The 17,141-nt window shown below is 40.1% G+C and overlaps 1 long non-coding RNA gene across 1 annotated transcript; it reads left to right on the top strand.

Annotated features, from left to right (window-relative positions):
- Window positions 1-908: 908 nt before the first annotated feature.
- On the top strand, window positions 909-14,647 carry LOC122487412. Its single transcript, XR_006298374.1, has 4 exons — window positions 909-1,021; window positions 1,119-1,464; window positions 11,306-11,410; window positions 14,450-14,647. It is a non-coding gene; the product is annotated as an uncharacterized LOC122487412 (long non-coding RNA).
- Window positions 14,648-17,141: the final 2,494 nt, after the last annotated feature.

Below are 17,141 nucleotides of genomic sequence, written 5' to 3'. Positions count from 1 at the left end.
TGCCAGAAGAAAAGAAATGAAACTGCCCTGAATTTTCAGTCCTCGTTCTCAGTATTTGATATCTGAGTATGATCTCATGATAGAGCGCACAGCTGACCCTTGAAGAATAAAGAAAAGTCTACAAATGTTAAAAATCAAAAGAAAGCACTTAGAATTTCATTATATTGAAACTAGAAGAGATCCCTCCACCCTCCAAAACCTCCTAGTCCAACCTCTCTGCTCTAGAGGAAATAAAAAGATGTAACAAAGGGAAGAAGCTTACTTACCAGAGGGAATATAGTGAGTTTAGTGGCCTGGGTGATGTTAGAACACAAGTTTTCTAATCATTTACTGTCTCTCTTTCTCTCTTAGTAGGCACTATACAGTAGCACTTTCTGTAATGCTGGAATTGTTCTATGTCTGTGCCGGCCAAGATGGTAGCCACTATCCACATGTGGCTATTAAGGACTTGAAATGTGGCCAGTACAACTGAGGCAATCATTTTTAATTTAATTTAATTTTAATTAATTTCAATTTAAGTAGACACATATGGTTAGTGGGTACTGTATGGGATAACACAGTTCTGGAATATGCCAGCTAGGTCAAGGAAAATAAAACCAGTAACATCAAATAATTTTCTATTAAACTGGAAGATCTTGAATTACCTGATAGTAACCTTTCAGGACAGGGATAACAAAGAAAGAAGGAAATACGATATGCTTGGTTTCAGTTAATGGAAAACAACAACAATTCAAACAACAACAATTCAAGCTACGATGCATAATAAAGAAGATGAATGCTTTCTTTTCTATAATTTTTTTGTTACGTTTATTTTTGAGAGAGACAGAGACTGAGTGGGGAAAGGCAGAGAAAAAGAGGGAGACACAGAATCCAAAGCAGGCTCCAAGCTGTCAATAGAGAGACTGATGCGGTGCTCGAATTCATGAACCATGAGATCCTGAGTGGAAGTTGGACACTTAATCCACTGAGCCACCCAGGCGTCCCAAAAATGAATGATTTCTTAAAGGTTGAGAGTTCACAGGTGGGGCTCACCTCCTAAACTCCGTGGCTTTGATTCAGTAATTCCACCAAGACTTCAAGGACCTAACTCATTTTCAACTCTCTCTCTGTCTTTCCAGTAGCGCATCCTACGGCAGGCTCTCCACAATGGATCAAGCATAGCTGCCCACAGCTGTCTCAGTTACGAGCTTCTTCATCCACATAATGGCAACGGAAAGAACTGTTTTGATTTCTGTCAGATGAGCAAGGAAGATTCTTTTTCAGCTTCCACTAGCAAACCACTTCTCGTATGGCTTTAATTTAACTTGGGTCACTTACTGCTCCTGGTAATCAATGACTTGAGCCAGGTAACTGGCTTGGCCGAGGGAAAAAAGATCATATTGCTAGGCTTAGAGCCACACCACACTCTCCACGCCCAAATCAAGAAAGAAATCAGTTTCTGCCAGAAAAGATGCATGGAGTGAGGTGAGTGTGGTACTTAACGGAAAATTAGGACAAGAATGATAAAGAGGAAATGAATATTGAAGATAGACCAGTGTGTTGACTAAAGCTAATAATGGTTTAATATGTATTTTTAGAACTGACGTACTTTGATTTTTTTTCCTACATATAAAGTGTTAAACAACAAAAAATTTGAAGATCTAATTGGTTTTATTAAGTGATTCGGAGGGGAGCTCCAAGGAGATGTCCAAAATGGAAGATTTTGTAAGAAAGAAGGTGGGGCAAAGAAATTGTTTACAAAAGAAAAGGAAAGAGTGTTTCTGGCAAGGTCATGTTCTCTTTGGGGAAGTGCAGGGGGTCTTATTAGGTAAATTACCTCATTTTCCTTGGGGGTGGGGATGGAGAAGTGTCCTTTGACAGACTACCTCTTTGGTGCTGACCAGAAAATTCCGGACTCAGTTAAGACCACAATTCTGGGAAAGGTTAAAACTGATATTAGGTGAGGTATTAAGCCCTGGTTTGGTGACTTGGCCAGGCATAAGTGATTTTTTTTTTTTAATGAAAGTAATATATTCATATTTTAAAAGGTAGAAAACTAAAGATCTAAATAGTAAACTTTTGGGGCTACTGGGTGGGTCAGGTGGTTAAGCATCCAACTTTGGCTCAGGTGATGATCTCGTGGTTCATGGGTTCGAGCCCCGCATCAGGGTCTGTGCTGACAGCTCAGAACCTGGAGCCTGCTTGGGATTCTGCATGTCCCCTCTCTCTCAGCCCCTCCCCCACTCGCACTCTGTATCTCTCTCTCAAAAATAAGTAAACATTAAAAAAATGAAAATAAAATAAATAAAGTAAAATAAAAATAGATAAATAAATATTTCTATTTGCCACTTTTGTGGCACCTGAAATGCTCAGGTCATGATCTCGCAGTTGTGGGTTAGAGCCACTTGTTGGACTCTGGGCTAACAGCTCAGAGCCTGGAGCCTGCTTTGGATATTGTGTCTCCCTCGCTCTCTGCCCCTCCCCCTCTCATACTCTGTCTCTGTCTCTCAAAAATAAATAAACGTTAAAAAATAAAAAATAAATAAATTGAAAACTTTTAAAGTCAACTATAATTTATCACATGTAAGTTACCAGTACTTACATTTAAGTGTACATAAACTTTTCCAAACATCCTTATTTGGTTTTGTTGCTTTTCTAAAAATTGTACGTTAATATACAATGTGTTTTATGATTTGCTTTTTTTTCTCTGAAAAATATCACATTTTCCAATGCCACTAACTTATTCCTCTAAAGATGACCTTAGTCTACATAACCAACCTAAAGTACTTTCCTTTCCCTAAATATTTGTTGCTTGTAAACTGTAGTTGATCTCACTCCTGTGCCAGTAAGTTTCCTGCTATGCAAGACCCAAGAATTAACAACAGGAATGTTTTTCTTTTTCTATAGGATCTTACATGATACCAATGGTTAAACTACAATAGACAATCATAAATCACCTTTGGCTGGTGTGGGCTTAAACTCCATTAAGTTTTCTTGACACCTTAAGTTTGTCTCTAACTTCTCTTCAAGTAAATTTCCTTTCTGGTCTTTGTCTTATTATCAATATGGCTGATTATCTTTTTCTTCTGGTTTGAATTTTAATAATGGGGGAAGATAATTTCCAGAAATAGAAACAATACAGAAAAATAGAAGTGTATGTGTTCATATATAATATAATATAATATAATATAATATAATATAATATGTATAATCCATAATTCTTTGGGCCTCCTTCCTTTTCCTTCTTTATTTTTTGACTTTGTCAGTAACACACTATAATAGAAAAGCTAATAGAATGAACTCTGGATTTCAGCTACACCACAAACTCACCATTAGATCCTATGCAAATACCTTCCCCCAGTTGCCTGACTGATACCTAATTCAAAAGATTGTTAGGGTGGGCACCAGAGTGCCTGAAATTCTAAGTCTCCATAAACTCTTAAAATTAAATTTGATTTGTATGTGTCACTAAGATTTAGCTCTAAATTTTTAGATACTTTGTTACATCTCCGTGCTTCGGTACATTCAACGTTTTCTGTTTGAAACATCCTGTTGGTCTTTCCATTTCTTTTTTTTTATTTATTTTATTTTTAAATGTTTATTTATTTTTGACAGAGAGAGAGACAGAGCATGAGAGGGGGAGAGGCAGAGAGAGAAGGAGATACAGAATCCAAAGCAGGCTCCAGGCCCTGAGCGATCAGCACAGAGCCCGACGTGGGGCTCGAACTCACAGACCGCGAGATCATGACCTGAGCTGAAGTCAGAAGCCCAACCGACTGAGTTACCCAGGCGCCCCTCCTCTTTCCATTTCTATGTACCTTTCTTCTTCCCCTTCCACCTCCTAAATCAACCCACTTGTGTAGATTTGGTTTTGGTACTACATTCTCCATGGAGTATTTCTTGGCTTCCCGAGTCTAGACTGGACACTCCTCCTCTGCAACCCTACACAATTCAGTGCCTGCTGCATTCGCCCCAGCATCTCTGCTCCGTGCCATATTTACTTATTCACTTGTCTGTCCACTAGACTATCTTTCATCTCTATATCTTCAGGTAAACATAGTGCCTTTCTGTTCTTCAAACCTCTTATGCCTTTCTTGGCTCCCAGCTTCTGCACATCCTGTACCCTCTTTCTGGAACATTCTTACATCCTATTCTTTGGCGCTTTTTGAATCCCTCTGGTCTCAGAGATACCTTCCCTGTCCTTATCATTTCTTGTTTGAAAATACACCCTCGTTTTCCAATGTACAGAATATATGTCAGATTTTGTTTTCAAGCCATAGACTGCAGGCCCAGCATAAGCCATTTATACCCGTATTTCCAACCTGAATATCATCCCAGTCCTCCCTAACCACTCCCACCCTCGCCATACTCCAGTCACTGTGGTCTTCCCTCAGTAATACATTCAGGCATTCATTCACTCAGCAAGTATTCATTCAACGACCAAGGTACAGGGACTAGAACTCCAGAATGGGTGACCAAGATAATCATTGTGCCATCTCACACACTCCAAACACTTTCCAGATTCAGGGCCTTGGTACATGCTATACATTTCTGTTTTGTTTACCACTGTTCACTCACCATCTGGCAATGTACCTGGCACATAGTAGGTGCTCAGTAAACAGTTCTAGAATAGATGAGTAAATGAAAGGGTGAGTGAATGAATAAACATAACCGTTTCTCATTTATTCATGTTTTAGGGGTTTTACGAATTCGCAGCAAAATTCTGAGCAAGCGGTTGGCAGTGGGATGCACAGGGAGGAGGCAGGGAAGAATTTCAGATGATGTGTCTGTATGTGTATGGGTGTTTGTGTGGGAATCTGAGTCTGAGAATGCCTACATGTGCATCACCAACCACATCCTGGTGCCAGGAAGAAAGGCTTTTTGCCTCACTTCTTGTTTTCTCTCATCCACCCTTTGGTCCCTTTCTCCTCACACACCATATTGACAGTAGGCCTTCCCCACTCTTGGTTTCCACCCTCACATTCAGGTTTTTTCATACTGTAATGGGGACCATGTGGTATCTCTGGGAGTCCCAGCTTAGAGAGGGGAATCTAGTAGTTACTAGTTTAGAGTAGAGGAGGAAAAGAGAATTATAAAAAGGAGTTCAAGGGAAGCTTGGATGTGACTGAAGGGGGTAGAAAGCATTTGTGCGTGCCCCCACTTAGATGCCCTAAACCAGAGGTCCCCAGTCTTGACTATGAATTACAATAACCTGGGGGAGTTTTAAAAACTCTAAACGGGGGCGCCTGGGTGGCGCAGTCCGTTGAGCGTCCGACTGCAGCCAGGTCACGATCTCGCGGTCCATGAGTTCGAGCCCCGCGTCGGGCTCTGGGCTGATGGCTCGGAGCCTGGAGCCTGTTTCCGATTCTGTGTCTCCCTCTCTCTCTGCCCCTCCCCCGTTCATGCTCTGTCTCTCTCTGTCCCAAAAATAAATAAACGTTGAAAAAAAAATAAAAAAAAAAAAAAAAAAACTCTAAACGTCCAGACCTCCACCCCAAATCAATCATGCCAAGATTTCTAGATCTGGGATCCACGCGACAGTATCTTTCAAAGCTCCCTAAGTGGTTCCAATTTGCAGCCAAGTTTGAAAACCACTGTACTAAAACAAAAACTTACTGCAGTAGGCCTCTGGTCACTATAGCAACTCCAGAAATACCCACGATTTCTGTTAATTAGTTGCCAACTGAGAAGTACCTTCTCTGTGTTTATCTGCTTTAAGGTTAGCCCAATGCCTGCATCTTTATTGAAAGCTTATTAAGTGCTTAATATGATAATAGTTACCATATAAACTTCTATTTTGTTAATTTGGGGTTTTTTTTCTTAGCTCTTATTTAACTGTGAGGATTATGTGAACCTTAGATTTTCTAAGCGCTAAATGGTTAGTAAACTTCATGGTTTCCCGCTTACCTACATTCTCCCTTCTTGATTTTTAATCGGTTAGTAGCCACAACCCCTTTGCTTGGGCTAAATGCTGGTTGTAGGAGTCTCTCCTATGGCTCAGGGCAGTCGGATTCCCCGGTCACGGTCAGAGATGAGCAAAGAAGTCAACGGGTGCCAATGATACGCAAAGACAGGTTTATCAAAACAGTTCTTCATTCATCTACGATTCAGGAAATGATTTTCTCTTTTTGTCCAGACCTGAACAATGAAGCAGGTCATTGATTCAAAGTCATTAACAGGCATGTGGACATTCTAAAGAGGTTGCCACCCTTAACACGAGGCTGCTACCATGGAAAGCCAAGTGCCTAATGGTAAAAATATTCTTCGCTGAATCAAACCATCCAAGTCCACACAACACATACTAGACCTTCCCTGGGATAGTTTGAGGCAGTTTGAGTAGGGCTTTCTGTTACGTGCAACCAAAAGAATCAATCCTAATTAACAGAGCATTAATAGACAGCTTACAACAATGGAAACATAAAACTAAAAATGCCCCAGAGATTTTTAAATCCAAACTCATATTTTAAAAATAAGAAGATTAAGACCCAAACCACTGATCTGACTTGTGCAAAGTGACACAAAGGACCTCACTTTATGTTTACCTAGATTTAGGTCTTAATCACAGGTGTCCTCATTGCCAATCCATTGTTTATTCTGCTGACGTAGAAAGTTATCTTCATTGTGAACACTCACTTTAATTTTCCAGTGTTGCTAAATTAGCTGTGATGACCCTAATTTTTAAAATCCCATTAAATTTCCTTGGAAGGAACTCTCTCTAGAAATAGATATTCTCAGCACTCTCTTTAAAGACACCCTCAAAGCCTGTAGATACCATCTGATTTTTAAATGTAGACGTCATGAAAGAATATGTAAAACTGTAGAAAATATGTATCACGCAACCCACCCCCAACCAAAAAAAAAATATTTAAAAGTTCTATCCAGTTAGGCTGCTTCAGTAAATTATGTTGCTGAATATATAAAATACTTGAATCTAAATTTAAAAATGTTCCCCCCCTTGATTAACCAGATTGTCCCCTCCCCTATATATAGGAACACTGTGTGCCTGAGCCCACTTGCCATCTGTCACCACATTTTCCAAACTTCTCTTCCACCCCCTCCTCTTACACAATCTTATCACATAAAAATATTAGATTTCGGGGATTTGTATCATTTCATTAAATTTTCTGAGCCAAGTAAAAATAGAGGAGGTATTGGTGTACCAAACTGACTCAGTTTTTGAGTGCCCAACACGCATCTGTAGTAGCCAGTAATGCCTTTTAGGTAGAATTTATGTGGCCAGGAATAATAGGAATACGTTTTTTTCCCCCTAATTATGGCATCTCCTATTAGGAATTTGCAGATGTTCCCCATGTTGCAGAGAGGAATTTGGAGAGCTTCCAGAGAATCCTGACTCATATACCATCCTGTTGCTTTGTTTATTACCTTTTATAAAGTTTTGTGAGTTTTCTTAGATTAGAAAAATACTTACAAGCCAATTGGGGATTATCCATGTTACTGCGTCCCCATCTGCTGCCCCCCCCCACAGTTTGAGGAATGATTTTTAACCATCCAAATACAGGGTGCCTCTACTCACCCAAGTACTTAATGACAGACACTTAAGATCTTCCTTGGTTGCTCTCTTTCCTGCTTCTCACGTACGATCCAACAGAAATCCTAACCAGTGCTTTTGTTTCCAGACCACGCAGGAGGTCTTTGAGGAATAAGCATGGGGACTGGGTATATAGTATCAAGTGTACCACACAGTAAGGGACTGTTAGGGATGGTCCTCTGAACTTGGTTCTTCCCTGCTTCTCTACATCTGGAGGAGGAAAGAGGCTTGTAATGAGCATCCTGTTGTGTCTACCAAGCACCACCCCTTCTCCCATCCCTAACCTTGGTTCTACTGAAAGGCTCATCAGTCACAGCACCTCAACTATTCTCCGAACATAGGGGTAGTCATAGGACTCAGCCTGACCAATCAGGAATTCCCATGCCCTGCCAACAGAGACTGTTCTAAGCCCGGGCGTATTACCCAAGAAGAACGCTAGGGAGAAAGAGATTTATTTCCCATATGACAACGACTCGTGGCTATTGGTGCCATTTCCGTCGACAGTGAGGAAAAAATCTGCCTGTGGCAGCAGGGAATATAGTCATACCCAGATGAGAAAGAGACAAATGAATGAAAAATGGAAAAGGAGAAAGAGGGAGAGGAGTAGGAATAGTCCAAATCAGGGGTCAGCCAACTAAGGTCTGTCTCTTGTTTTTGTAAATTAAGTTTTGTTGCCAAACACATACACCCATTTTTTAATGCATTGTCTATATCTGCTTTTAGAGTACTATGTTAGAGTTTAATTGGTGCAGATGCCATACCTGACTGAGAATGCCTGAACAAGGACACATAAAGTATCTTTGTCCTTTTCAAAGACCTTACAATTCACTGAATTGCCAGAAATACAAATACATATTTATAGCACAATACAATGATGGGGGGGGACCCAAAATACAGAATTAAAAAGAACACATAAATCAAACAAAATAACAGTGGAATAATGATGATAATAATGTTACTGATGATGGCAGTTACCATTCATTGATTGCATATTACATTGCTACCTTATGTATATTGTCACTCATCCTCCAAACAATCTTGCAAAGTAAATGTATCAGTCAGGATAGGATAAGTTTTGATGCAGTAACAAACAACCCCAATATCTCATGCCCCATTTCCAAAGAGGGTCAGCAGAAGACCCTGCTTATTGCTGACAGCCAAACCCCAGATGGTAAAGGCTCCTTCTTCACACATTTCCATGTTTGACTCATTGAAGTAGGGGACCATAGCAAACGACACAATGACTCTAAAAGCTTCCATTCATGAGTAAAACACATCACTTCTTCTCAGATTTTATTAGCCAAAACAAGACGTAGACCTATGACTAGCACTGGTGGAATGTAATACAACCATGAGCTCAGGAGGAGAAGATGTGGAAATATTTAAAGAATGGCGGGAGTGTTTACCCAGATAGGTGTTGTTAGTTCTCACCTTTCCAATGAAGAAACGCAGTAAGAGAAGTTAAGGGACTTCTTCAAAGTCAGAGCTAACAAGTAGTAGTGGTTGTATTGAACTGAGTCAATTGGACTCTAAATTCCAAGCCCTTTTATGTCATACCTTATCGTTATCTTCCCTCATCAGCTTAATCTGGAAAATAGTACAGTTTACCAATGACAGGAATAGTAGGTTGCATGACAGAGGACCGAGAAAGAGATATAGGCCTAATGAGCTTGGAAATAGTAAGCACTTTAACCTTTTTGTTAAGGAAATTTACAATATTTAATCAATGTTTAAGCAAGATATGGAAGGTGATTTTGACTAGAGAATTGGACTCAGTGTGGAATGACTACGGAGGGGGAAGGTCAGTAGAGAATCAGGATGAGGTAATATAATTTGAAAAAAACAGTGATCAAGAGAGAAAGAGAGAGAGAGAAATAGGGAGAGAGTGAGTGAATGAGAGAGAAGGAGTAGTTGTAAGGGAGGTTTTAGACTGAAACTATTCCTGTTCTTGAGTGCCTTAAGTATAATTCTTTCCTAAAAGGTTCGGGTTCAAATATTTATGAGACAGAGTTACTATTCCTTTTAGAGGCTTGTCAAGTGTAAAAGAGGAGGAAAAATCTGTTTGTGAAGGGAGTTTACAGTATACTTAAAGTTTATTTTAAAAATAAATAGGACTTGATAGATAGGGCAATAAACAACAGGCCCCACCAGTAACCTGCCAGGAGCACTAACAGGAAGCATCTGTAGGCTGCCAAGAGCCAGAAATAAGAATGAACAGTTCTTACTGTCAGAGAGTCAGAGGAACATTCACAAACAAAGAGATTATTTGGGGTGCATCCTTTCTAAGCCAAGTTACTCTGTCATGCACACACTCACAGTTTATGTGTAATACACCCACACAGGTAAAGTCACATCTGAGTCAGATGTTGCTGGCTCCCTTGGCTATGAATTCCAGGTTTTGTTTCTGATTGAGATTGTTATGTGGCACACAAAAATATGTAGAGACCTTTAGAAAAATGGAGTATTGTAGGGATATTAAACTTTGTGTGACCTCAATCATTAGGAAGTACATGTGATCTGAAAGGGGTCTATGTGTTTCCCTCTAATCTTTCTTTCTTTCATTATTTATATTTATTAAATGTATACAGTGGTGACTTATTATTTATGTGTGCCTACAATGCTGGGTAGGATTGCAGGGCCTGGGGATACAGATGCGAAGAAGAGAAATGGTCTTTATCTTCGTGGAATCTCCCATTTTAATGAAGGAGAAAAATGAGAAAACAAATACATGAGGTGATTAAAGACTGGGGTAAATGAAATAAAGCCATGAAAACAATGATACACTAGAAAACCTGAGGGTTGAAGAATGGGACTGACTTTAGACAGTGGTCAGGTAGTCCATTGTGGTGGGGACCTTTGAGCTAGGACCAGAAAGGTAAGAAGCAAACCATGCACTGACACGGTTTGATATATGTTTAGGCCTGTTTAAATTAATAAAGACTTCCTTTCTGGAGACAAAAAAAAAAAATAATAGATCTGGGTTATGAAGCTCATTGAATGAGGGCTCAAGAGATCTGGATTTCTTCGCTGCTGCTTATAATAGCTGCGTGCCCCTAAGCTAGCCATGTAAACTTTATGAGTCTGGATTTCTTCATCTGTGAAATGTGTGAGTTGGGTCGGAGAATCTGTAAGGTCTCTCTAGGCGTTAAAAGTTTATACTATTTCCTCTTCTGTTCTTATTGTATGTGCATGCGTATAAGCACATGTACATGCAAGCACACACACACACACACACACACACACACACACACACTGGATGCGTGTATGAAGTTTTATTTATCTATCTATTTATTTATTTATGGCAGAGAGAGTGTGAGTGGAGGAGTGGCAGAGGGAGGGAGGGAGAGAGAGAGAGAGAGAGAGAGAGAGAGAATCTCGAGTAGGCTCCATGCTCAGTGCACAGCTGGATGCGGGTTCCATCCAATAACCCTGGGATCATGACTTGAGCCAAAATCAAGAGTTAGGCGCTCAACTGACTGAACCACCCAGGCATACCAAGTCTCTTGTTTTTTGATTGCTGTAAGGAACAGACCCTGGGCAAAATAAAAATGCATACTTAATATGTTTTCGATATAAGTGAAAAATACCTTGCCTTTTCAAACAACTCTACCTTTGCTGAAATACAATTAGTCTATTCCATAAGCATCCCTAGGAACAAAGGTGACTACTTTATGTTAGAAGATATACCCACACCCTTCTCCCAAACTACCTATTACTGGCCACAGCCTCTGATATTACAACAGTATGTGACTCTTCTTCTGTATTCTCCCCCTCCAGAGTACCCCAATCCATCCACATCTGATTGGATCAGGAAAATAAAACACCTAACTCAAATAAGCATCAACCATAGTTTGGCCACGGATCTGGAAATGAAGAGAAAAGGTGAGTCAGGCCAACAGATTGGCTTCCAAGGAATTTGGATTTGGGACTGTGAAACATGATATCTAGGTTGGCGGCAAGGCCAAAAATTAAGGACACATAAAAGACTGCCAAAGCATAATGATGACAAAAAATTTGAATGAAGTCTATTAATTTTCTGACTGTTCTGACTACTGAGTCTCCCAGAGCTGTTTAGATCCAGACTCATTTTCCAGTTTCATTTTCCATGAGGCCCTGACATTACAGTATTTCCTATCCCTGAGATCTATGAAATGTCCATGTTCTGTCCACAGCCCCCATTTCTACTTGAGTTAGTTTAACTGGATTTCTTTCAGCCACGTCACAGTCACAAAGTGTGACTCATTCAATAGATAAGCTGAACTCCGTGGAAATGTTCATGGTGACCAGATTTAGAAATGGGAGCAATTTTTTTTTTAAATGGGGGGAAGACTTTGCTTTCAGGAAATAGAGGTCAGAGGGCCATGAGTTGCTTGCACACAGAGGTTTGAAAGGCACCTGTAGCCAAAAAAAATGGATGCCACAAAACACACCATTTGGAGGTGCTCCAAAATTGCTCTGGAAAGCCTAAAAGAGAAGCCTAGAATGGGAATATGTGACCCACAGTTTTGCTAATGAGAAGCACTCAACCTTGTGGGAAATCAACAGCCCCTGGAGCTCTCAAGCACTTCGCTTCCCCTCCTCCCATCTTTCTCCCAGCACAATGCATGATATATAGTGAAAAATAATAATTCTTATTAGCGGAGGCATGAAATTCTCTCCTTCAGGAACCACACCGGAAGGCATTTTTCCCTAGTCATTCTTTAAAGAACACTGTGTTTTCCACCCCTGCTTAACTCTTCAGAATTTATTCTTAATTCTGTGGCTTATGCTCCTCAACTTAGGGACCACGGGGAGACAAATCAAGCTTGTTGTTTTTAAGAAGAGGGTGGTATGGAGTCTTCGTCCAATAGTCACTTCCAACTGCCATCTGTGACAAGTCTGTAAAACATTTCGTTTGCATAATATATGGGAACGCTATTAAAATACAGCACACTGTTAGAAGAAGGGGGAATATTCTAAGTCAAATTATGTCTCCTCATAAAACAGTCCCCCTGCTATTGGCAGTAAAGCAGAGTTCTTCAGTATTGCTTTAAATTAAAAAAAAAAAAAAATCGGCTGCGCAAGGAATTACCAAATAGACACTGAACCTAGTTTAATCCAATTCTGTAGACATGTTGTGAAGTTATAATGAACACAAGGCTGAGCAAAGGTCATTTAGCAGAAATATGCCTGTTCAGATTGAACATCTTCTCTGCTCTGGGGTAAGCAAGGACAGAACAGCAATCAGTTTACAAAAGCAGGCACTGTGGGCCATCCATAATGTAGACCTATATATTTGACCTAAAAAGGCCACTGCTCACGTTTCCAGAAAGGAAAAAATGTATATCAAATGCTTTACCTGCAAGAAAAGATCTCTGTGTTTAGTCAGAAGTGGGCCAGCAAACTATCGGGACAGCATGCTGGAGAATCTAGTGAAGGAATATGGAGGGTCCTTGGGCTTTTCATTCATTCCCTGTCTCCATCTCTAGAATACTGACCTAATTGCTCTAAAAAAGGATACTTTGCTTGTCTAGGCACCGAATTTTCAAAGCAATGCTATTATTCTTAGGTTCAAACCAGATTGTGGCTACCAATGTGGTTTTTCTAAAAGCCGCCAGGTTAGCAAAGCAAAGACCATGGTAGTTATTTAGTGACTGGTCAGGTCACCTCCACAGCCTATCCAAATTTCAATGATCACTTAGAGGAAATTAGAAGGGAAAAACAGGACAGGAGAGAATGGCAGAGGGTGGGTTATCTTCAGTGTTTTAATTAGCCCAATCTAATAAAGTAACGTGAATTATCATTGAACAGCTTAAACATCATTGTTGAAGAATTCCTATTGAAATGTAAGCCCTGGAAATAACCTTCAGAGGCATTTTTAATTGTCTGGTCCCAACTCTGTATAGGGTGTTCAACTCAAGGCTGGAAAAACGTAGAAGTGGTTTTGCCTTACACACAGTGTGAATGACAGTCACTCCTATGTCATATTCCTTTTAAGACAGATGGTGAGAGCACAGTTTACTGTTCAGTTTCAATTCACTGCTGCCTTTTATAAGCAACATGGTTAAGCAAGCTGCTAAAGAGAAAGGCTCCAAAGCCATTCTGCTTAATTTTAACAATACCAGGATGAATCCTCATGCGCTGATATTATGGTTCACTTCCCTGTAGTGTTTTATGAAATTTGCCTTAAATTTGTCATCCCAAACTCATATGATGGATGGAATTCAGATGGTGTCCTAAAAATGAAATCTAGGAGAAGTTTATAATTTTCTGTGTCATTCCTGACACCATTGTCCATCTTTTGTTTTGTACGGGTGTTTCTCATTTTCAGGTCTCTGCCTCAATGTGCTTTTATGGCCCCATTTTATTTCCACATGCCACCAAAGAGAAGCAGAGATGCTCCAAACTTGAATAATCCCACACCTGGATTTGTGTTTTCCTTTATACTGAGTGCTTAAGGTGGACCAGTCACTGTACTAAATGCTTAAAGTCTTTATCTGTATTAATCTCACACAACTGTGAGATCCATTTGATAGATGAGAAAACAGAGACTCAGGTTAGGTAGCTTATCCAAAGTTATATGGCTCATACACAGCAGAGCAGAAATGCAAACCTAGGTGTAAGGTTACAGCCTCACGTGTTAACATACTTCACTAATCAGCTCCTGCACTTCAATCCATTGCTCAAAGGGAATGCTTCAGCAATGAGTTTAATAATAAGGCCTGAAAAAGAGCAGTGTTACCTTTGAAATTCCAATCCAGGCTTCCATTTTGGTGAATTCCCACCGGGCCACTAAACACCTGTGTTATTTTGTGCCTAGACCAGGTGGAGGGAAACTGATTTTCTTTGGGGCGGAGACAGAGAGTTCATGCAGGCTTTGCCCCCCAAAAAAGGCTAATGTGTATAACTATACTCTCCCTTATGTTTAATCCCATACCACAGTGCAATTTCCAGAAGTTCCGAGATCCAGTCTTATAGCCATGCTTGCAGCCCAGAGATTGGCGCTTAGATATTCAAGTATTTGTTGAAGGAATGAATGAGTGAATGAATGAACAGAGGCTTCGTGACTTCAAGAGACCTCAGTGTAGGAGACTTTCACTCTATGTCTTTCTTTCACCAATTATACTACAGATACCTGTCCATTGCCTGGTTTGTGATTGCCAGTTTATTTATTAACCTAACAAAATCTCCACCCCAAAGCTTTCCCTTGGATCTTTCCCCCTTATTGAAAAATCTGTGTCCACCCACAAGCTTACCATTAGTTTCAGAATGAATTTCCTCTCATGATAGTTTGATACTATTTTCTCCATACCTAGCCTCCAAGGGATAAAGGGGTGGGGGGAACCAGAGATTGCTTTTTTGTGCTTTAAATTAAAGATAAATCATCAAACTTCTTAAAAATGAAATGTTAATAGTCTATCATTTTCATTCATACAAAAAATATTTTTTGAGTTCCTACTGTGTGCCAGGTATAAGAGCTGTGGATACTCTGAGGATGCAAACCAACCAGACAAGAATCTTTGACCTTGTAGAACTTAAATTCCAAAGGAGGGAGCCAGTAGTGAGCCAAACAGACAACTAAAACACAGAGTGTATTAGGAGGTGATAAGCAGCAAGAAAAGAAACAAAGAACAGCAGTGGGATAGGCAGTGATGAGGGCAGGGTGCAATTTTTAATGGATAGGGTGCTTATGGGTTCCATTACAGCCCATCACAAAGGTACACTGAAGTCCTAACCTCCAGTATTTCAGAATGTGACATGATTTAGAAATAGTCTTTGCAGACATCATTAGTTAAGATGAGGTCATGCTGGAGTAGGATGGGCTCCTAATACAATATGACTGGTGTCCTTCTAAGAAGATAGTGTGAAGACACACAGGGAGAGTGCCATGCAGTGAAGAGGCAGAGGTTTGAGTCACTCAGTTAAAAGATTTAAGACCACCACAAGAAGCTGGGAAGAGGCAAGAAAAGATTCTACCCAGAGTCTTCGAGGCAACATGGCCCTGCTGACACCTTGACTTGGGACTTCTAACCTCCAGAACTGTGGGAGAATAAATATGTGTTTTAAGCCACCCAGTGTGTGCACTTTGTAATGGCAGCCCTAGGAAACTAAAATAGTGGAGGGGCTGGGAGAATCCCTCAACTGTGAGGATGACATCTAAGAAAAGACTTGAAGTTGGTGATCAAACCACATGTGTAGCTATCTGGGAGAAAGGGAACAAAAACTACAAAGGCAAAGCAGTAGGAGCAGACTTAGTATATTCATGCGGCTACAAGGAGGCCACAGTGGCTGGGGTAGGGTGAGGAGAGGGGGTATAGTCAATGAAATCCAAGGGTAATGAGATCTAAATACCATAGAGTCTTGTAGCACAGTAGTGCTCAAACTTTAGCTGGGTATCATAATTACCTGATGGACTTGTTAAAACACAGATTGCTGGGCGCACCCCTAGACCCCCAGACTTTCTGAATAAGTAGATCTGGGGTCAAGCCTAAGAATATGCATGCCTAACACATTTCTGAAGCCGATATTTTTGGTCCAGGGGCCATCTTTGAGAAGCATGGTTGTAGAGCATCATAATGACTTAGATCTTTGTTCTAAGTTAAGATACAAGCTTTTACAAGGTTAAAGCAGAGGAGTGACACAATATGACCTCTATTTTAGCAGGATACTGTGTTCATGGGTTGGGAATAGTCTCTAAGAGGTGACAGGTAGAAGCAGAGAGACCAGTTATGACATTATTGAAATAATGTGAAGCATGTATTTAAAAGTTGATATGAAAAATTAACAACACAAGAAACAGCAGGTGTTGGTGAGGATGTGGAGAAAGGGGAACCCTCTTATACTGTTGGTGGGAATGCAAAGTAGTGCAACCACTCTAGAGAACAGTATGAAGGTTCCTCAAAAAGTTAAAAATAGAACTACCCTATGATCCAGCAATTGCACTATTAGGTATTTAGCCAAAGGATACAAAAATACAGATTCAAAGAGGTACATGCACCCCAATGTTTATAGCAACATTATCAACAATAGCCAAGCTATGGAGAGAGCCCAAATATCCAATGACTGATGAATGGATGAAGAAGATATGAGATACACACACACACACACACACACACACACACACACTGGCATACTACTTAGCCATCAAAAAGAATGAAATTTTGCCATTTGCAATGATGTGGAGGGAGCTAAAGTATATTATGCTAAGGGAAGTACGTCAGTCAGAGAAAGATAAATACCATAAGATTTCACTCATATATGGAATTTAAGAAACAAAATAGATGAACATATGAAGGGGGAGAGAGAGGGAAACAAACCATGAACAACTCTTAAAGAGAACAAACAGGATTGATGGAGGGAGGTGGGTGGGAGATTGGCTAGATGGGTGATGGGTATTAAGGAGGGCAAGTAAATACAACTGGGTGTTGTATGTAAGTGATGAATCACTGAAGTCTACTCCTGAAACCAATATTTCACTGTATATTAACTAACCAGAATCTAAATAAAAAATTAAAAAAAAATAAAAGTAGATATCAACTAGTATGTGTTACATACGACCCAGGGTTTTTTTGGAGAGAGCAGGAGCATGTGGGTTAGTCCACAGAAAGTGAATATATAACTAAGAGACCTAAGT

This window comes from Prionailurus bengalensis, chromosome A2, assembly GCF_016509475.1.
Source record: "Prionailurus bengalensis isolate Pbe53 chromosome A2, Fcat_Pben_1.1_paternal_pri, whole genome shotgun sequence".
NCBI classification, from domain to species: domain Eukaryota; kingdom Metazoa; phylum Chordata; class Mammalia; order Carnivora; family Felidae; genus Prionailurus; species Prionailurus bengalensis.
This window is presented reverse-complemented; position numbering and strand designations above follow the sequence as displayed.